This window comes from Elephantulus edwardii, unplaced genomic scaffold (assembly GCF_000299155.1).
Source record: "Elephantulus edwardii isolate Elephantulus edwardi_28Jun2011 unplaced genomic scaffold, EleEdw1.0 scaffold00126, whole genome shotgun sequence".
Lineage (NCBI taxonomy): Eukaryota > Metazoa > Chordata > Mammalia > Macroscelidea > Macroscelididae > Elephantulus > Elephantulus edwardii.
This window is the reverse complement of record NW_006399876.1, coordinates 2,780,033-2,802,860: the sequence shown is the minus strand read 5'-3', so window position 1 is coordinate 2,802,860 and position 22,828 is coordinate 2,780,033. Positions and strand designations below refer to the sequence as shown.

Sequence of the window (22,828 nt, the reverse complement as noted above, 5' to 3'; positions counted from 1 at the left end):
GCTAAGTGTGTCAGAGACAGTGTGATTGGCACAGGACAGAGCAGAGTTTAGGGCTGTTGTACATAGGGTCGCTATGAGTCACAAGCGACTTGACGGCACATAACAACAACAACATATGCTCAACAAATTATTTGAGAAGCTGAACATTATGATGAAAAAAAATAGTATGATCGGATGAATACTCAACAATCTGTGTTGATGATATCTAGATCATAGAACCTTGGTAGCTTAAAGTGAGGGTTTAAAATGCTTTCTGTCAAGACTACATTTAGTATGGATTACATCTCGATTACAAAATAAAAATACTCACCAGAAGACCAATAGGCAACATCATGGTAAATGGAGAAACTATTGAAACTGCAATTTTTTTTAAACCTTACTTGGATCTACTATCAACACTGTTGGTATCAGCAGTCAAGAAATTAAAAGATGTGTTACATTCAAAAATCTACTGTTAAGGGCTTCTCCAAGCAGTTAAGCAAAAACAATGTAAGGTGCACCTGATCCAAGTCATAATATTTTCAGTTACTTCCTATGCATCTGAAAGTTGGACAACACATAAGGATGACAGAAGACAAATCATATCCTTTGAGTTGTGGTGTTGGAGAATTGTATTGAATATCCCATTGACTGACAAACAAACATGTCTTGAAGAAAGTGCAACAAGGGTGCTCTTTGGAGGCAAGGATGACAAAACTTGATCTTGCATATTTGGGGCATGTAGTTGAGGAGTGTTGGGGAGAGTCCTTGGACTAGGATGTTATGCTGGGAAAGGTGAAAAGTCAACATGAAATAGGAAAACCCTCACCAAGATGGACAGACACAGTGACTACAATGGGCTCCCTCTCCAAGACTATAACATATACATTTTTTCTGGGGTTTACAATCTGTCTTGTCTCTCGAATTTCCACTTGCCAGCTCCACAATTTTGTAAACAAAGTCAGTCACCATCCTTTCACTGGTAAACCATGGCAACTATGACACAGTAATCACCCAACTAGAAGAAATGCCCAGGCAACTAGAATAAATGTTTACAGCAAATTTACTGTAATCACTCCAAACCAGAAGTTGCCAATTTTTTATTTTTAAATCAGCCAAGCCATACATACTTTACTGCTCACAGATCTAAAGGAGTGAATATTGATTCACATGGTATCATGCGTGATTGTCAAGTGCCTTTTGCTAAGTGAAAGAAGCCAGATGCCAAACGCTACATATTATATGATTGCATTTGTGAGAAGTTCTGGAAAAGCAAAAGGACAGGGACAAAAACCAGATCATTTGTTACCAGTGGTTAGCAGAGAGGGGTTGACTTCAAAGGGGCCGCACAGGGGTGTGGAACTCTGCTCTCCAGGAACTTGTTATCACCCACACAATGATACACTTCAAAGAATGAAACCCACTAAGTGCCAGTCACCCAGGACATTGGTGGAGCCCAGGCGGGAGGCAGTCTAATGAGTTTACCTGTGTCAGAGATGTACCTGGGTTATAGAAGCACAATTCAGTACCCCAAGGACAGAGAAGGCAAATCAAACAAATGTATTGCAGGTAGATACTGTATACCCTGCAGGAGAAAACAGAACTAGCTACAGCATTTCCAAAACTCATCTTTATGGAACCAGATTGCCATATCTTCCCACCTCATCAGATGGGTGTGAACCACATTTTCAGTTAGCAGTCATGATCTCATGATCCCAGGGCTTCAGGAAAGAACTCCATGATCCCAGGGCTTCAGGAAAGAAGAATGACCCCAAATCCCTTTAAGAAAGTCTTTTGACATGATACTGTGTGGCTAAAGAAAAAAAAATTAGCATTATGATAAATGTTCTACTTGGTAAATTTGTTTTCTAAGGAATGCTGCATGTAAAGGAGAGCTAAGTACACAAACTGTAGATAACAGAGGAGCCTGGTTTATCACTGTCAAGAAAAAGTGTTACAAACAAGCTGGAGGAGGCAGAGGGCGTGGAGTGAGTAAAAAAGAAATGTTGTCCTAAATTAGAGCAACATTAGTGAGAAGATGAATACACTGTAGAATGATGCAGAAAGGTGTGAAAGCAAGTGTGCGTACACACATTACCATGCTCTGCCAGCTGAATGGACCTAGGTACAGTGACAACCCAGTAACAGTGTGGAGATGTGGGTCCCTAATTTTAAATTCTAAGTACCATTCTCCAGTGCACTGTCTGTCTGAGGGGCTGACTGTAGGGCTTGCATAGAGGATGCAGCGAGCCTTAAATGTTGTCTAGTGTCAGAGAAAAGAAATGCTCATAAAACTCTAAAGAATCAGATTTGTGGTTGTTTTCCACTGAGTTCCAGCTGACCTATACCTGACCATTCAGAAGGTTTTCAAAGGCAGTTAATTGCACTGTAGGAGACTGCTCATTCTTCTCCCACAGAGCAGGAGATTTGAACCACATGAAGATGTAATGAATTTAATTTTAATTGGATCCCAAATCAACAGCTCTGGAAGCAGTAGTCAGTGTTAACAAGCAAAGATGTCACTTTGAGGATTATGGTGAATCTGAACCATGCCATGGTATTTTCATTTTTCTTATGTGTGTTAGTCAGTGAAAGATCTTCATTTGCTGATGTGGCATGACTGAAATGAGAAGCAATGGCAAAAATCCATTAATAATTGGAACAAGAAGTGAACCATGTATGAAACAAGGAAAATGGCAAGCTGTCAAAAACTAAATGGAACTTATAAATATCCTATGCATTAATGAGCTGAAATGTATAGATATTGCCCATTTTGAACCACAAAACCACATGGTTGGCTAAAAGAGAGTCTCATTCATTGTTAAAAAGAACATTTCAGAGTATGAAGTACAACATTGCCAATGCCAAGATAATATCAATACATATTAGAGAGACCTGTTAATATGACTTACATATCAGCCATTAAAATCAACAAGGAGACTTCTAATGCCATCTAAACTTGATCAGACATGCAATGAAGATGTATTATAACTGCTGATTGGACATAAAATTTGGAAAACATGGTCTTGATAGAAACTAGGACCATGATGGCATGATAAATATTGTATAACCAATGACCTATTCAAGAAGATGTGTATTTTATTAATTATGCAAAGGCAGTAGACTGGATCATGACAAATTATGGTTTGTTGTTGATTGCCATCAAGTTGCATATGACTCATAGTGACTCTATGAACATAAGACCTGAAGGCGTTCTATGAGTTCATAGAGTTTCTAGAGGCATGTTGTTCAGGAAGTGGATGCCACTCCTCCTTTCAAAAAATTATAGGTAGCATTTTAAAAAAATGAGAATCCTAGAACACACTGTGCTCATGAGAAACATACATGGACCAAAAAGTACTCTGAACAGAACAATCGAATACTGCAAGGCTTAAAATCTCAAAATCAAGAAAGCAATCTTCACCACTGGGCCAAAAGGCAATATGATGGACAGAAGATTGAATTTGTCCATGATTTCATGTGACTGGGATCCACAATCAGGGCTTAGCACTCAAGAAATCAAAAGATGCTCTGCATTGGGCAAACCTACTAAGTGCTAAAAGAGCAAGGATGTCAGTGTTAAGGCTAAGGTTTGATCCAAGCCATGATAATTTAAGTTGCTTCATATGTATCTGAAATTTGGGATGAATAACGGTGACAGAAGAATCATCAATGCCATTGAGTTACAGTGTTGGAGAAGATTATTGAATATTTCTCATGGACTGAGAAAAGAACAAGTCTTTCTAGAAGAAGTGCAACCAGGTTACTCATTAGAGATGAGGATGGTCAAATTCTTTAACTGACTGTAAGCATATTGTCAGGGTATTCTGGGAAAGGTGGAAGCTCAGGATGAGTTGACACAGTGATCTCTTATTAATAGGGGAGCTATGGACTATAGTCGACATAAGAGCTTTTCACAACAACAATGATGATGACTTGTTCACTGCAACATGAGCTTTTCAAAATTAAATATGCCACACCGGTGGGAGGAGATGATGGAGAAGCTCAACATCATAACAAGACCAGGGGAGGAGTTGAGTAGCTCATATGCAAGGACATACTGAAGTTGATGGGTGTGAAGACTTGTCCACTAGATACATGATTTTATGTATATCCCAACTGAATTTAGAGACCATCCAACGACTAGCTTTTGATGCACTGGACACTCATGACAATACCAGAAAAGTTGTGGTATGGCAGCAAGGGCATCATACATGAAGAGGAAAAGGAAACAATAAAAGACTGAAATAGATGTCGGAAGAGATCTGGAAATTTACTCTAGAACATAGAGATTGTAAACCAAGAGGAAGAAATAAGAAAGCTAGATAGAATATTTCAAAGGCACCTCAAAATGAAATACAATTATAAAATAATGATGTAGATAACTAAAAGGGAAGAATATGCTCAACATTTTTTCAGGATAAAAGAGCTGATGAAAACATCAAACCTCAAGTAGCATCAAGGCAAATGATTGAATGATGGAGGACATATAAATTAAAGGTGGAGAGAATTCACAGTCACCATACCAAAAATAATTGGTCAACACATGACCACGTTAAGAGGTAACTTAAACATTTTGGTAAGATCAAAAAGCAATTATGTTAAAAAGTCCAGGCTTAATTGAAGATATTGATGAAAAAGAAAAATAGTGCTTCAGGAACTGATGGAATACCAACTACACTATGTCTAGAAGTTCTGTTATCCAACAGAACACAAAAATTATTGAACAATACCATTATTGTCATACACAAGTAAAATATTTGAGTGAGAATTGCCGGAAATTCGAGCTGACTTTAGAAGAGACCATGAAATGAGAGCTATCATTACTGTTGTCATATGAATCCTTGGTGAAAGCACATTATATCACAGTGTGTTTACTTATGCTTTACTGACTATGCAAAGTTATTTAACTGTGTGGATTATAATAAATTATGGATATTATCGAGAATAATGGGAATTCCAGAACACTTAATTGAACTCATTTGGAAACCATCCACAGACAAGTTTTTTAAATAGAACATAGAGAACATAAGTTTCTATGTAAACTTTCACCACACCTGTCCCATCTATGTTAGTCAATAATTTGAAAACCTGGACTACATGTAGAAGAATGTAATATCAGATTTGGAGGAAAATTCAACAACATTTGGTATGCAGATGACACAACTTGCAGGGGGAAGAAGATTTAAAACACTTACGGAAGGCCATCAATGTGGATAACAGCTCAACATAAATAAAATATCCTCAAAACTGCAACAGTGAACATCATCATGAAAAACGGAGAAAAGATTAAAGTTTTCAAGGATTTCATTTTTCTTGGATCCACAATCAAAACTTGTTTGGATGCAGTGGTCAGGAAATAAAAAGATGTGGGAAAATCTGCTGCTAGAGACCTTTCAAAAATGCTAAAGAACAGGGCTGGACACTGAATAAGGAATTCCAAAGGCCAGCTGATGTAGCTGGATTGTGGTGTGGTGAGGACTGTTGTATCTAACCCTAACCCTAACCCAAAAACACACACGCATTGAATCTGTCTTGCAGGAAGTGCAGCTGGATATTCCTTATAAAGGAGGAGGATGAGACCTCATCTCACATGTTGTTAGGAGGAGTCAGCCCCCCTGGATTAAGACTTCATTCTTGGGGAGCTCTGGTGGCCTAGTGGCAAGGAACTGCAACTACAATCCCAGAGGCGCATGGTTCGAACCCACCAGATGCTCTGAAGGGGAAGGAGGTACAATCTCCTCCTGTACCCGTCAGATCTGATTTGACGGTACACACACACAAAATAATAAAATTTAAAAAAGACTTCATTCTTGGTGAAGTAGAGAGCCCGCCCCCAAAAAAGAGGGGAACTCAATGAAATGGACTGGCACAGTTGCTCCAACAGGGGTGCAGACACAGCAGTGGATGTGTGATGGCATGCGCTTGGGCAGTGTTTTGTTCTGTTGCACATGGGGTCATTGTAAGTCAGAGCTGCCTTGACAGCACTTAGCATCAGCAAATATGCATGAAAGCTGGACCATGAGTAAGAAGACTGAAGAATTATTGATACATCTGGATTACAGTGCTGGCAAAGAAAAATGATTGTATCATGTACTACTGGAACAACAAACAAGTCTGTCTTGGGGATTCACAGCCAAAATGCTCTTTCAGAGTGAGGATAGTAAGACTCCACATGCTTTGACCATGATATCAGGATGACCAGTCCCTGGAGAAGGACAAGATGGCTTGTAGAGTAGGTCAGCAAAGGCTGACATTGCTCAAGCACAGGAGTAGTTGTGGGGCTGATCTAAGACTAGGCAATGCTTTATTCTATTGGGCTCACTCTATATTGAAGTTTAATCAAAGGCCTCTAACTAAACAACATTGGATTATAACCTAAAATTAGTGTTCTGGAGCCCAGCCTGATAGAAGGAATACAGTAAATTTTGGTGAAGAGGTGACAGGTCTTCCTTACAGATTGCCAAGAAGTAAGTGAGTGTGTGTGCGAAAAAACCAAACAAAAAAAACCAAAACAAATAGAAAAGGATCATTGGAACACTGGAAAGCAGCACTGCAAGTGAAACCATAGGTGCAGGCCAAAGTTAAGGGGTGTAAAGTTTATGAAACATGTCAAAGCAGCCCTTCCAGAATGTGCTGTGCTGGTTCGACTATGTTCCCAGTTCTCTAATGTTCACTCTCTGGGTGCCCTTTAGCTTCTCTCCCTTCATTGTAGGCTGTACTTTCCATCATGCTTTTAGCTACAGGAGTAAAGTCAGTGAGGAAAACCTAAGGTCAACATCTCCTGCAAGGGCTTATGTGGGCCCTACCCATCTTCATTATGATGCAATGAGGAAAGCAACTCATTAGGGTCTTCTTTTCCGAATCCCAGGGTCACATTCCAATCGTGAAACAGCATCAGACAAACCCTAACTGAAGAACATTCCACACAGTTTCTGGACAATATCTCTCAGAACTATCAAGATCGTCAGAGACAAAGGGACGCCAAAAAGCTCCTGCCACTTGGAGGAAGCTTGGGCTGTGTCTGCAAACACAATGTGGAATCCTGGAAGTGAAAGAGGACATTAAAGGGAAGTGCAAACAAAGAAACTTTACTTCTGTATTACAGTTAAGGTGGTCTCGCCATTGTTAGCCAAGAATCTTACGTGAAGTTGGGTGAAGGCTCTGTGAAGACTCTCATATTTGCCTTTCCTATAAATCTAAAAGAATCTTAACAGTTTAAACTTTTTAAATAATGTGTATACAGTAAGAATTGTGTACTGGTATCATGGTGTACTGAGCACTGAGCTGCTAACCAACTTGATCTCATAAAGCTTTACAGTCTTGGAAACCACGTGGAGTAGTTATACTGTCCTTCAGGTTTGCAGTGGACAAAATGGATGTTATGGCAGTTAGCCCTCAGAAAGAACTCTCAGTATGTAGGCAAGATTTCCATGGGGAAAAAAGATAACTAATGGGAGACATGGAATACAGCTACCTGGAGAAACATGCTTTTGTTGTATTAGCTAGCAGAAGCACTACTGAAAAGATTCTCCCTCAGTTTTCATAAATATCCCAAGGATTTTGCGTGAAGACCTTAAGAAGCTGATTTTAAAAGACTAGGACATACAGGGAACAGATACGGCATCTCTGGGGAGAACTTGTTCTACAGGATAATAGTGCTTATCACAAAGGTTGGTCATCAGGACAATAATGTTGGGAGAAGGAGAGCCTTCCCCTAGGCGCAAGCCTGGGCCTCCAGGAATGTCATCTCACCCAGTTTCTGACCTGGTCTGGTGGCTCTGCTTTCACAAGAACAGGATAGACTTCATAATGAAGTATTCAGGCACGACTTGTTATTGCTCCATGATATTCAATGAAAAATGCATTATACCAGACCCCTGCCTCACACCGTATGCAGAAATGCTCATTCTAGGCATCATCCCAGGACATAAGAGAAACCCTAGTAAAATTCAGAAATAATAGGCCTTGATTTCCAAAGGCCATCATTACATATCAGTTTTCATGGGCTCAGGCTAACAAGGGACTTTTAAGCCTATGAAGCAATTTCCAGAAAGGAGTAGTTACACCTACAGGGTTAGAATGAAGCCACCTTGGTAGAGAGCAATCACAGCCACACTGAGAAGAATGGAATCTACAAAACAATGGACTGCAAGTAGATCACAATGATATAAACAACTGCGAAATCCAGGCAGTAGCAACAAAGCCCATCACGCAGGAGGAATCTAGCATATGCTGCGGTGTCCCTCCCCACTCATAACTGGGGAAATGTAAATAAAATCAGGAGCTCTCAGGCCCTGGGGACAGGAGCAGCCGTCCAGCAGGAAACAGCTCAGACACGACTGAGCTGCACCTGGGGGCAGGGCCCCTCGTGAGGCCTTCTGGGTCCAGGCTTTGCAGGCTGAGCGTGGGAGCGGGCTGAAGCCCAGGCTCCATTGGGAGCAGGTGCTGCCCGTGTCCCAGGGTTTGGGGGCTGGCTTCCTGTGTCCCTGGTGCATCCTATAACTGCTCTGTGCCCTGCCTGAGACCTGGAGTCCAGTGTCATTTGATAAAGAAATAGGTGTCTATTTTTCACTTACTCAGCAGAGAAATGGCAGGATGGTGAGAGGGAGGCAGGACTCTTCCCAGTACTTCTGCCTTCAAGAACTGAGGTTCTGCTGCCTGACTCAGGAAGATGAAGCCTGACATTTTTTTGAAATGAAAAGACATTCCCACCAGCTGCCTGGGCTCCTGAGATGGTCCTCACAGAAGTGTGGTATGCCCATCAGGAGCTCTCAGGACAGAAGCCCCAGGTGTCGCCAGAGGGTGCGGGGCAGCCTTGCCCAGCCATGAAGTCAAACTTTCCCACGAGAGCACAGCTCTGGGCCTGGCCCGGATCATTCCTCGGCTGCCTAAGGATGACTGGGCCAGAATCAGGGCAGAACAAAACAATTCTGTTTTCTAGGAACACAGGAGGTCTACAGGGCCAGGATCGCCTCTGGCGTGGCCATCACCCCAGCTGGGGTTGCTGGCTGCCAAATCTCGCCTTCATGGACGGAACCGGCCTTGGAGTCCCATCCAGCTTCGGCCCCAGAGACCGGATCCGAAGGAAAACCAACTCAGCCTGAAGGAACATGGAGAGGACAGCCAGCAAGCATTCAGGCAGCCTATTCCCCTCATACCTGAGTGGTCTGTGGAACCCTACTCCTCAGAGCTGCCCTGCAAGCCTGCCCACTTGCAAGGCCTGCTCAGAGCTGCCCAGCAGAACTGTCTTCTCCCTCCATGGCCCCATGTGTCCAGCACAGATTCTGTGTCCACAAGCTGCCCTGCCACCCTGCTTTCTCAGGCTCTCTGATTACACTTGAGACTAGGTTGCAGAAATGGTACCTCATGCCTGTTCCTATCTGCATTTCAGTGGTGGGCCTGCCTTGTGACCTCCAACCTCTCTCCTTTGGAAGGTCCCCTACCTACTCTTGTGCAACGCAGTGAGTACTGTGCACAGACACCCACGTCCTCTGTGTGTAGGATGCTTCTCCCACAAGTCCCAGACACCCCTTCACCCAGTCTCCTATTCCCAGCCATGTCTAAATTCCTGTGACCCTACTCCCCTGGTGGGAGTCTTCCTCAGTCCCCCAAGAATGGCACCCTTAAACCATCTCCCAAAGTCTGGTGGATCTATGCCAAGAAAAGGAATCCTCTGCATATGGGACAGCTGTGTCCAGGCCTACGTGACTTGCCTGTGCCCTCACCAGCTGCCATGCCCAGCTCCTAGTCTGTGGCGCCCACCACCCACCACCTGTGCCTCCAGTCCAAGCAAGAAGTCAGAGACACGGATAACCAGTGCTTGGGCTGTTCCCACAGCAGCTGCCAGGGCGCCAGGCGGGATGTGCGCACAGCTGGCCCCGCCGTGCCGAGGAAATACCTTGGAGTGGACACCTGTTGTTTTCAAGAACCAATAGCCAGCCTCCCACTTCTGGGAAATTCTGCCCTCCATTCCAAGGGGGCTGCCTCCCTCGACTCTGTCTGTGGGGACTCCTGACCCAGGCCTTGAAAGGACCCTTAACATGTCCTGGGGTCCCCCTGGCCCCCAAGCCCTCTCCACTTTCCACTGTGCATGCAGATTGACTCACGCCTTTCTAAGGTCAGTGAGGGCAGGGTGGGGAGGGGTCAGTAGCCCAGCCCAGCTGTGTCTGAAACAGCTGGACCCACATGTGTGGCCCTGAAAATGCACCCTTTGTTTGAGTTGGGGTTCAACCATTTGCAACTCCAGAAACAGGGACCTTTCTAAGTCCCAGGAACAGCCTTGGCATAGTTACCAGACCTCAGCCCTGTACTCAGCAGTGCCACACTGCCCCCACTGGGCTTGGAGGAGAAGGGCAGCTGGACAAGACCAGCAGGGCCCCTTCGGGCAGGGCCTGGGGAGGGTGGTCCATGCTATGGGGTTGTGAGGTAGACTCCAACTCTCAGTTCTTCTGTCAACTGTTCCCACATCAACAGCCTAGTGGACAAGGACATTTGAAGCAACACTCCAGAACGTTTTGGATCCCATGCCTGACGTGTGAACAACAAATCTGTTAAGAATTTGACACCGACATCAGAGGCCACCTTGGGGTTCCTGAGAAAACCCAGAAGGATGCATGAGAGCCAACAGCCCCCCTTGTCAACCCTCATATCTAGAGCTGTCCCTCAGACTGATGTGGTCAGAGCTTCTAGTCCCAAGGGTGGGCATGGGCTGAAGGGTTCCCAGGTCCAGCTTGAGTAGGCCCAGGATGTGGGAGAGACATGCTTGGTCACTCACTCAGCTGACCTGAAACCCCCTCCACAGGATCTCTCCCCCAGGTCTCTGCACACAGGACCCAGGTCTCTCGGCCCAAGAAGCTCCACGTAGTAGAATCTGGGCCAAACCCTGGTCACTCCAGAAGGTAAGCTCACAGGACACGCCCCAGATACCTCTGGAGAGGTGGGTAGGACGTTTCTGGAAGCCTTTGGACAAGGAGAATGAGCAAACAGCCTTGATTTTCAAGGCAAAATGACAGAAGGAGAGAAAAATGTTTTTAATCTAATGAAGAGTGATCTTTTCACCTCCATCCCAGCACCGCTCCGTGCCGGCTCTGGGCTTTGCACACTAATCAGGGCAATTAGCACGGGCGAAGGCTGGGAAGCCGCCGCAGATGCTGGCAGAGGCTCCTGGGGAAATGAGTTGCAGGCCTGGCGCTCCGCATCCGGCTGCAGGCCCAGTGACCACAGCCAGACATCTGCACAGCCCCACCCCCAGGCCCCGAGGGTGCGGGCTGAGAACGCAGGTCCCTCCCAGGCCGCCTCCCAGCCCGGCCAGCAAGGGGCCCAGGGACCCGCCAGTCGGAGTCTGGACACAGTCAGAGCCACCCCAGAGTGGAGGGGAGGCTTAATGTCAAAATTATTTTAGCAGTCTCTGTCAAAAGCCATTAACTCAGGCCGGCACCCCCCCGCCCCTGTCCTGGCCAGCTGACCAAGGAAGGCCTCTGTGCTGCATCCCCCCAGTTGCCGTTCATGAAGAGCTTGGTGGGGTGTAGCATGGTCAGGTGACATTTTGAAGGCCCAGAGATGACACTGAGCGACACAAGAATTTCCAGTTATCAGGAATGGGAGCAATACTGTCTTAGGATGTGGTCATTTCAAGGGAGTGGGGAGACCAGCCTCTAACGAGAGCCCATCTGCTCATAATGTTGCCAGCTCCGAGGACACGGATGGAGAGGTTACTGGGAAACATGGGCCTCCACAATCGGGCCTTCTGCTGGGACCAACCTGAAAGACACTAGTGGGCAATGGGCGCATGCCTTCATATGAGGCAGGCAGGGACTTATTGATGTGACACCAGTGCTTCTTGTGCGGTAGGTTCTGACAGTGGGTACTCTACTAAGCAGATCCGTGCCACTGAGCCTTCTTGGTGGTGGGCTAGATGACCAGTGCTTGCTTCTAAGGCCTCCAGGTGGATGTAGGGAGGGAGCCACAAGAGGTTACCATGATCCAGTGACAAAAGTGTGGCCTGAGGAAAAAGGAAGGACTGAAACCAGAGGTGGTGGGACTCAGGGAAGGGTAAAGAAAAAAAGGAACTTTGAGAAAAGCAGGAAAAACGCCAGAGTCATCAAAACAAGACCAAGGAGGAAATGCAAGGCCTGGGAGCAGCAGGGGTCACAGGAAGCCAGGTGGAAGTACAGTGCTCCTGTAAATAAATTCCCTAAAGGCGTGGGCAGGCTGGGCAACACAATAGAAAGACTTGGAATATCCATCCCGCTGCCGTCACTGCCACCCCCACCCAGCAGAACACAACTGCCTGACCACTCAGTCCCCCAGTGGCCCCCTTTCTGTAACCAGACCACTCCATCTCTACCACCTTGCAGTGAGCAGGGGGAGATCCCTAACCAACACATAACCACCCAGCCAAGAGAAATTTTCAGAAAGAAAAACTAATTCTTAAATTGAGAGGGCCCACTCAACTCCAGGGAGGCAGATCTGGGACAATCCAGTCTAGTTTTATATCCTAGCAAAGCAGTCAGCCAGTAACAGTCAGGGGCCTTTGAGTGGAAAGCAAAAGGCTTGAGGGCCCCAGCTGGCTCAGAAACAACCCAGAGGAAGGCAAGCTGGCAGTCTTTCCAGGAGCCGTGGCAAAAACATGCAAGCCAAGGGTCTTCTGTACCGTCAGGCAGCCCCTTCAGGAGTCAGGGTTGCAGAACACACTTCTGTACATGCAAGACGCACTGCACATGCCTGGCTGTGCTGAAGAATTTACTAAAGGTTGGCCTGCATTCAGAGACCACGCTCTCCCCAGCAAGAGGACAGTGGGGACCCTCCTACACTGACTTGTAGAAGCCATTGGTAGACCTGGGCCAGCCAGGGTGCAGGACACCAATGTCATGGGCTATGAACAGACAGCAAAGAAAGCTCAGGAGAGAGGGCCATGGCGAGGGAGGCCAGAGATCCAGAAGGGCCCATTCATCTTTAAACGAAAGCTTTATCAAAATGCCATTTGTTTACTTTCATCTTCACTTGTTTACTTTCATCTTCACCTATGGATTTTCACCCAGCCACTAAAAATTTACTCTGTAGATTCTTACCTACAATGCTTTTTTTATGTTTCTGAAATTCTGTTTCTCTTTTCACCTCTTAGAGAAAAAGACTCAATTCACTGAGTTCCTCCCTCCACACACTAGAAAAGATAGGGCCAAGAAAAGAGAAACCAAGCATAAGGAAATGATAGTGACTCTGAAAGCAGGGAAATAAGAAGGACTCAGTGAGAACGAGAAGACTGACAATCTCCCATAAAAACGGAGAAAGCCAAATTAAATAGTACCACCCGCAAGACAGATGGAGCAAACCACTTCCTTGAAATGTCCAGACTGCCACTGTGCAAGTACCCATCAGGTAACAAAGTGGGAACTGCTTAACATGAAGGAGATGGAAATTGGCCATTTCTGCATGACACACAGCTGTCAAAGGTGACATTTGGAGCAGAAGAGAGCCATCATGCGGCATCTTAGGAAAGCTGTGGTGCCAGGCAGAATGCAAATGAGCAGACCACAGGATACCATCCAAAGAGCATGCAATGCACTTAAAACTTTTTTTAAAAATTGAGTTTCATTGTACATAATAATGGGTTCAAATTTTTTTAATCCAATCACCTTATAACTGAGTACATTACATTAATAGACAAAAGCAATTCCAACCTCATTTAACACCTCCCCCCCAAAAAAAAACACGCATGAAATTCCACACTCTTAAAAGCAGGAATAGAAGGGAATTTCTTCAAGCTGATAAAGAGCCTGTTAAAAAAACAGCTCACAGATAAAGTACTGAACACTGAAGGACGGATGATTTTCTTCTGATAGTGGGAACAGGACTAGCAAAAAGCAACTGTGAAGGCCGTCAGAGACGTGAATTATCACACAAAAGCGGTCTCCTGATAGTTTATATAGCATTGACCCCTGAACCCTGAAGGCCAGAATGCAATGGAAAAATTGCATTTTTAAATGACTGATATTTAAAGTTCTGGAGGGGGAAATCTCATCAAATAAAAATTGTGTGCCTTATGAAACTGTCCTTCAGAAAGGAGGGTAAAATGGAGACATTCCTAGATAAGAAAAAGGTAAGAGCTTGCTACTACCAGACTTCTTTTGGAATTCCAAGAAGGGCTGGAATAGCCAAGAAAATCCTGGGGGAAAGAGTGAGGAGAAGATTAAAGAAAGTAAGAACACCCACAATGATACAGTGGAATAGACACACAAACTCCCATACCTGGTGCTCATGGCATTTTATGTTTATGCAATGGGTTTGAGTATGGCAGAAATTGTTAGGATGGCACAAAACAAGCAAAGGCTTGATCTGTTGTTCACACGAGTCACTAGGAGTCAGTTCCTTCGGTGGCACCTGAAAACAGCAGGGCTAATTGTTTGTCACAGGGCTGCCAAGTCCATTCTTATAATAAAATCCCAGTAGTGCTGGGACAATGAGATCTGTAGGCAAAGAATGATGTCAGAACCACAGCTCCTATCACACATGAAAACAGACTCAAATGGAAAAACAGCTCAAATACAAGGGCTAAAAGTATAAGCTCCTTATAAAACCAATAGGCACTGCGGCAAAGCTGCAGACTCTCCAGATGGTTAAATATGGTGTCGAATGCTTAAACAAGAAGAAACTGATTGGACTTCATCAGAAAGGAGAACTTGTATTTCTGAAGGGCTATTATCAAGAAATATAGTTAACACATGGAATAAAGGGGTTTAATACCCAGAATATATGAAGAATTCAAACACCAAAAAAAGGCAAACTACCTGAGCAGAAGTGTGCAAAGGACTAGAATAGACATTTCTCCAAAGAAGTTATGCAAATGAATGACAGGCACAAGCACTTCTTTGTCACTGTGAAGATGCAAGTCCCAACAGCAGTGTGGAAATCTCCAGCCCCTACTAGGACCCAAACCAACCACAGTCCCCAAGGTTGAAGCCATTTAACTTCTGCAACTCTGCAGGCTTCTAAGACCTCTCAGAAGCACACTACCTCACCTTTCTCCTTGGAGAACGGCTGTTGAGTTCAAGCCACCAAACTCAGTGTCACCTCTAGGATGATTTTAAAATTACATTTTGGAAATGAGTATGAGGATATGGAGATGAGAATACTCTTTCACCAATGGAAAAAAAATGGTTCAGCTGCTAGAAAAAAAGCTGTTGAAGTTTTTTAAAAAGTCAAACATAGGCTAACATGACCCAGAAATTCCACTCCTACGTACATACTCAAAAGAACTGAACACAGATTCCAAAAGATAAGCATATACCACTGCTCACAGCAACATTATTCATAGTAGCTAAGGGGTACAAACAGTTCAAATGTCCATCAGCACAAGATGATAACCAAAGAAACAAAATATGGTCCCTGTATCCAGTGATCCGTAAAAGATGTTCCAATATATCCTAGAACATGGACAGGCCTTGGAGACATGATGTTGATTGAGGGAAGGAAGTCACATAAGGGCAAATGGTTTGTGATCTTTCTGATACAAAATATCTAGAATAAGCAAATGCACAGAAACAGAAAATAGATTAGTGGTTATCAGCGCTGGGAAAGGGAGATTTGAGGTTATTTCTAATAAACAAGAAGTCTAAAATTAATTTTATATTTCTATCTGTATAATGTAAAGAAACAAGGGGGGGAAAACCCTGAAGACTTAGTGGCACCAATGTTCATAAAAGGAAATAATAAATTAAAAGTAAGCAAATTATCTTTAAAATTAATTGTGTATTCTGTAGAGTTCAGCTGAGAATTGTGTTCTACAAGTATAATCATTCTGAAATATTACCACTATATATAGTAAATGTTTATACAAAGAGGGTTACGTAAATAATGTGGAAACTCTTCTATCCAAGAACGTATTAGGTAGCTTTATTTGTCATCTATTTCATCTCTTGTAAATGATACTTAAATTATATCCATATATATAAATATAGGTATCCATAGCTTAATTTTATTTATATATATAAAATATATATAGCAATGCTACAAAAAAGCAAACATAAATTTAGCAACTTGGATGAAATCAACAGTGTTTTGAAAAGGACTAATAAAGTAGAAGTGAAGACTTACCAAAGAGCAAGATACGGCCATTTGAAAAGATTACAGTTTTCTTTGAAAAAGATGGTGAGTATACCCTATGGTCTAATTGTTTGACAAAGAGAATTTTCAGAAGTTAAACTTCACTGTATCTGATAGAAACAATATATGTATCAGGAAATTAAATTTGTAATTTAAAAATAAAACAACCAATATGAACGTTTGGGCAAAATGACAACAGACTCCGATACATTTTAATATAAAGAAGATGTGGAGGTAATATTAAGATCTAAAAGGCTGATTTAAACTTAGGAAGATAAAGTAAATTTAAAGGCAACCTAAAGAAAATTAATATACCTTATTACAAAAAGAAGAAAATCATTAGCAATGAAGGAATAAAAAAAAAAACCTAAAAGAACCCATCAGTAATATGGAACCAAGAAATTAGCTCCTCTCAGTGTCTGACACACACAAACACAACAGCAGCAGTAAATCCATATCTATCAATAATCACATGGAATGTAAATACATTAAACACACCAGTTAAGAGACCAACAGTGGCGGAATGGATAAGAAACCATGACTGGCAGTTTGAATCATGGTTTAACAGAGTAATTGGTGGGAGATCCTTGGTATTTGACTAGCCCTTTCTCTGCCTGCCTGTGTGAATTTCAGGCTGGAAAAGACTCCCAATAGGCCAAGACAAAGGTGGTTTCTTGCTCGCAGAGAGCCAGGTTTCTGTTCCCAGTGGGCCATACTCATCCACATCTGAAATCTAGGACCACTAATCATGGACCACTGCCACTGGGGACAGTGCAGCCATCCTGTCCTACCTCACCGCAGAGGTACTTGAACTGGCAGGAAATGCATCAAAACGTATTACACATCGTCACTGGCAGCTTGTTATTCAAGGAGATGAAGAATTCGACTCTTCTCTAAGCTACAATGGCTGGTGGTGGTGTCATTCCACATATCCACAAATCTCTTATTGGGAAGAGACAGAAGACTGTCTAAAGGATCCAGTGGACTGTATCTCCGTGGAAAACACAATTTTGCCTTTTTCTAATTCTATTTGACCAAGTTGGAAGCTTAATTGGCTTTCCCACCTACCAAACTTCTGCATTCAAGTCTTAACCATATTTAAGTGTTAACTGTGGCTTCAAAGACGCTATTGATTCTGAAGTAGTGGGTTTTGATTGGTTAACTGTTTTTAAAAAACTGTTTGAAAAAAACAGCACAGAAAACTGTTTGTATTTTAACTGTCATGCAGAAGTTATACTAAGAAACATTTTATTTCTACTCTGGTGGATAAGCTCAATAAATGCCCCTACCCACTCCAGAAGAAAACATGACCAACCAATATATGTCTTACAAGAGACACAATTTAGACACAAAAGAAAAAGCTAAAAAAATTAAGGAATGGGAAAATATTTTAAGCAAAAGACAACCAAATATTGCAAAAACAATTATTACGAAACTAAGTATTGCAAGAATAGCAATAATAATCTCTGATAAAATACACTTTGAGGCAAAAGTCAGGAGACAAGAAAGGATATTAAATAATGATTCAAGAGCCAATCAAATAAAATGTCAAAATTATGTTAAATAGTTAAGTACTTGACGAAAGATTAAAGAGACTTTTTAAAAGAAACAATTTGAACAGAATTGAAAAGAGAAATAAATAACCCCACAAAAGTAGTAAGAAACTGCAATACATCATTTTCAATGAAGTGCAAAATAATTAGAAAGAAACTCAAAGAAAAGAAAGATCTATAAAGCATTAAAAAGCAAGGATTTCCATTTAAAGACTAAGATGTGCCTGATTCTAGCCCATGGTATTTTCAGTTAATTTCTATGTATGTGAAAGATGGACCATAAACAAGGATGACAGAAGAAGAATCAATGCCTTTGAAAAAGAATACTAAATATCCCATCTATTGCCAAGAGAACAAGCAAGTCTGCCTTGGAGAAAGTGCAGCCAAGGTGTTCCTTAGAGGCAATGGTGGCGAAATTTCATTTAACCTACTTGGACCGTGTTAAGAAGGGCCCGTTCTTGGTAAAAGGCATCATTCTTGGAAAAGTAGATGGTCGGGGAAAGCGTGAAAGACCCTAAATGAGATGAATTGACATAGTGACTGTGACAATGAGTTTGAGCATATCTGAGATCACGAGGATGGCACAGGATAGGGCACCTAAGAACTACAGCAATGATAGCAACCAACTTGATCTCATAGACATACACAGAACATTTCACCAACAACCACAGTGCACATTCTTTCTCAGTGAACATGGATTATTCTCCGGTAACGTGGGGGAATTATATGTTAGCCTACAAAAGTAGCCTTAATGAATTTTTAAACAGAAAAAGAGGATAAATTATCTTCTCAAATTACAATACTTGGATGATAATAATATAGATTGATATATCATTTCGAATGTTAAAAACTGGCGAGGCAATGAAAGACACTGAAGCGTTGAGGACTCTCCTTCGTAGGGTCGCTATGAGTCACCTGTGATTAGATGGCACTTAACAACAACAATGTTAAAAAGGAAAGATAGAAAGAACAAGGTAAAAAAAAATCAAATAATGGAAACTGGAATTAAAAAAGTGGAAAAAAAAATTCCTAGAAGCAAATACAAATGAAAGCACAACATACAGGAACCTCTGGGACCCAGCAGAAATGTGGCTCAGAAGGCAATTTATAACAAAAAACACATACATCAAAAAGGATGGAAAAGCCAAAAACACCACCTTTACACTACACAACACATAGAAAAAAGAGCAGCCAAAAGGTCAACAATCCCCAAAAGAAAGGAAGTAATATAAAGCAGAAATAAAGAAAACAATACAAAGGACAAAACACAGAGAGTGAGGGTGGCACAGCATAGGGCAAGGCTCATAGCTTTTGTTCACAGGGTTGCGAAGAGTCCTGGTTGGCTCAATGGCACGTAACAGCAAAGGCAAAGATGAAGAAATGGAAGATTTTCACCAACTTCTGCCATCTGAAATGGACAAAATATGTAATGAAGATGTATTGTTTGTGAGTGGTAATTGAAATGTGAAGTTTGGAAATGAAGGATTTGGAGTTGGGAAAATAACTGATTGACAACTGCCTTAGAGAATTTTTCAAGGCCAAACACTAATTTATAGCAAATACCTGTTTCCACAACCTGGACTGCAACAGTATGTGTGGACTTTGTTACATGGAAATTGATGACAGCTGTGGAAAGAAATGATGGAAAAGCTCAATATCACAAGTCACGACAAGGTCAGGAGCTTTACTGTAGAACAGAACAACAATCTGTGAGTTCAAATTGAAATGAAATAAAATTAAAACAAGTCCATGGCAACTGATGTACAAACTGTTATCTGAATTTCAAGACCATTTCAAGGCTAGATTTAATGCCTTGAACATGAATAACCAAAACCCTGACAAGCTATGGGATGACATCAAGGACATCACACATGAAGATGGTTAAAGATCATTTAAAAGAGGAAGGAAAGAAAAAAAAAGATCAAAGAACACTAGAAGAGACCCTGAAATTTGCTCTGGATAATTCTCACTGTGCTTGAGTCAAGACTTTCCAGGGGCTGTAGCTCACACAGGAGACTATTCTCCCAAGGAGCTGTTGGTGGATTTGAGTGACCAGAGAGGCACGATCTTTGGGTTAGCAGCACAACATCGTACAGAATACACTACCAGAGGTCCCAACCGTAGACCGGAGTAGCTAAATTGAGAGGAATGAGGTGAACGGAAGAGTTCAAAGGGTGTCTTGAGAAGTCAAGCTAAAATTTTAGAATAAAATGTTCAGAGATTCAGAGTTATGAAACCAAAAGGGAAGAAGAAACTCATTATTTATTAAATTCAAGAATTGAAGAGGGGAAAAGTTAAGACTCAACTTGCAATGTTGTAGGATTTCATGGGCAAAGTACTGAATACAGCAGGAAGCATCAATAGAAGATTGCAGGACTACACAGAGTCACAGAACCAAAACAAACTGGCCAACACCTAGCTTTTTAAGGAGGGGGCGTATAATCACAAATCAATGGTACTGAAAGAAGTCAAACCTCTTCCTTCCTAACTGAGGACATTCGTGTAAAAGAAGGAACTGTTGGGATGCCAATTCAGATGTTTCAAGAAATTGATCTAACACTAGAAGCATTCATTTGTTTAAGACAGGAAATGTGGAGGACAGCCAACCAACTGGAAGTGATCTGTATTTGTGCTCATTCCAAAGAAATGTGATCCAAGAATGTAGGAATTTTCCAACAACAGAATTACTATCATACTCAAGTAAAATCTTGCTGAAGATGGTTAATCATTTGTGGGAGCAGGGAATCATCAGACACCCAACCTGGATTCAGAAGAGCACATGGGATGAGGTATAATGGACATCAGTTTACCAATGATGGGCCCTGGCTAAAAATATAGAACAAAGGGAGAATGCATGACTGAGTATCAAGAGAGATGTGTGCCAGGGTTGCACTCCTCCTCCATTCCTATTGATCTGTATGCAGAACAAGCAATTTGAGAAGGCAGATTCCATGAAGAAACATGTAGCATCATCAACAATGTGAACTGTGCAGATGGCACCACCTTTCTTGCAGAAAGTGAAGATTTGAAGCATTTATGGATGAAGATCAGTGACTCCAGCCTTCAGCCCGCATTATATCTCAGCAAAAAGAAAACAAAGATCCTCACAAACAGATCAATAGGCAGCTTCACGATAAAGGGGGGGACTGACATTGCCAATAATTTTGTTTTACTTGGTTCCACAATGAACACTCATGGAAGCATGAGACAACATGATTAAACAATGTTTGCTTCAGGAAAATCTGCTGCAAGAAACTTTAAAAGTTTTAATAATGCAAAGGTGCCATTATAAGGATTAAAGGGTGCCTGGTCTGAGACATGATATTTTTCAGTCACATGCGTGTGAAAGCTGGATAATGAATAGAGAACACTGAAGAATTGATCCCTTTGGGTTATGATGCTTGTAAAGAATTCTAAAGAAACCCTGGACTGCCAGAAGAACTAACAAGTCTCCCTTGGAAGAAGTATGCACACCTTGCTCCTTAGAAGAGAAGATGGAAAGACCTTTTCTCAAGTATACTGACATGTCATCAGGACAGATAAGTCCCTAGAGAAGGACATTATACTTATCATGAGATCCTTGGAGCTGCTGGAGCATTTGAACCCCCAAGAGGTATGGCCTTTCGATTAGTAACTTTCTGTGTACCATGCCACCAGAGCTTCCTATTAATATCAAGAAAAATGCAAAAGCATATGCAGGGTAATACAGAGAAAGAGGAAGACTCTCAAAAATAAGGACTGATACAGAAGCTATCACAACCGGCTTGAGCATATCAGAAATTGTGAGGATGGAAAAGAAAGGACAAGGTCTAAATCTATAGTTCATGCTGTTGCTATGAATCAATGGCTCCTAACAAGAATATATGTTCCAGTGATCCTACCAATATAATAGAGAAATAATAGCTATAAACACATCGTTATTGAATTTTAAAAACTTAAGTGTCTATCAACAGATGAATGGATAAATAAACTATGGTACACATACACAAAATAATACAAGATAACAACCAATCCATTAATATCTCACAACATGGATAAGCCTGGAAAGTATTATGTGGAGTGAAAGAAATCAATAAAAAAAAAAAGTAAACACTGCACGAGGCCAATACTTTTTAAAAGACAAGAAGTGGTTTACTCATTCAAAGAAATACTTTTTACCAGAGGGATATGGTGAGGTAAGAAGAGCTATCTTAAAAGAAATATTACCAGAGTTCTCCTGGGTCAGGATGATGAGACGACCTCACATGCTTCTGCCAGAGGGTCCAGTCTTTGAGGGACTGAGGGCTTAGGTTCAGAGTCTTGGGAATGGCATAATAGGTTGACTGACATTAACAGTCCATAGTGACAACTTCTACATGCTACTGCTGTGAGTAGTGACGGGTCCGAAGAGCTTTCTCTCAGACACCTAACATACAACTATTGGTCTCTTCTCATCCTGAGCAAAGCATAAGGAAGAAAAGGAAAGATACAAGGAAACAATTATTCCTAATGATTAAGAGACTGCCTCCACTCATCTAAGATCAGAAGAACTAGGAGATAGCTAGTTATCACCACCAGCCACACTGACAGGGCTCACACTAGATGGTTCTGGGCACAGTGTAGGGAATCAGGACATAATTCAGAAACATGAAAAAAAGACCAGAGATTCTAGTCTATTTATCTATTTAATCTGTATGCTGAGCAAATTATTTATTATTTGAGAAGCTGCACTCTGTGAAGAAGAATGTGGTATTAGGGCTGAAGGAAAACTGATTAATTACTTATATTATGTAGATGCCACAGCCTTGCTTGGTGTAAGTGAGGAGGACTTGAAACATTTGCTGCAGACTATGTGTTGCATCTCAATTTCAAGAAAACAAAAAATATCATCACTGGGTCAACTGGCAATATTATGATAGATGGAGAAAAGATTGACACTGTCAACAACTTCTTACTTGGATCCATAGTCAATATTCTTGGTATCAGCTGTCAAGAGATTGTTGTTGTTGTTGTTGTTATGTGCCGTCGAGTCGCCTGCGACTCATAGCGACCCTACGTACAACAGCCCTAAACTCCGCTCTGTCCTGTGCCAATCGCACTGTCTCTGACACACCCATCCCAATTATCCCAGTCACTGAATTAATCCACCTCATAGGGGGCCTTCCTCTCCTGTGCTGTCCCTCCACCCTCCCAAGCATGATGTCCCTCTCTAA

At 42.2% G+C, this 22,828-nt stretch overlaps 1 protein-coding gene and 1 pseudogene across 1 annotated transcript in view; one reads left to right on the top strand and one right to left on the bottom strand.

The window, feature by feature from the left end:
- Positions 1-22,828, bottom strand: part of KCNQ1 (potassium voltage-gated channel, KQT-like subfamily, member 1) — a 313,853-nt gene that overhangs the window by 164,921 nt on the left and 126,104 nt on the right. The gene's annotated exons all lie outside the window — the stretch shown is intronic.
- Positions 8,715-17,055, top strand: LOC102844515 (annotated as a pseudogene).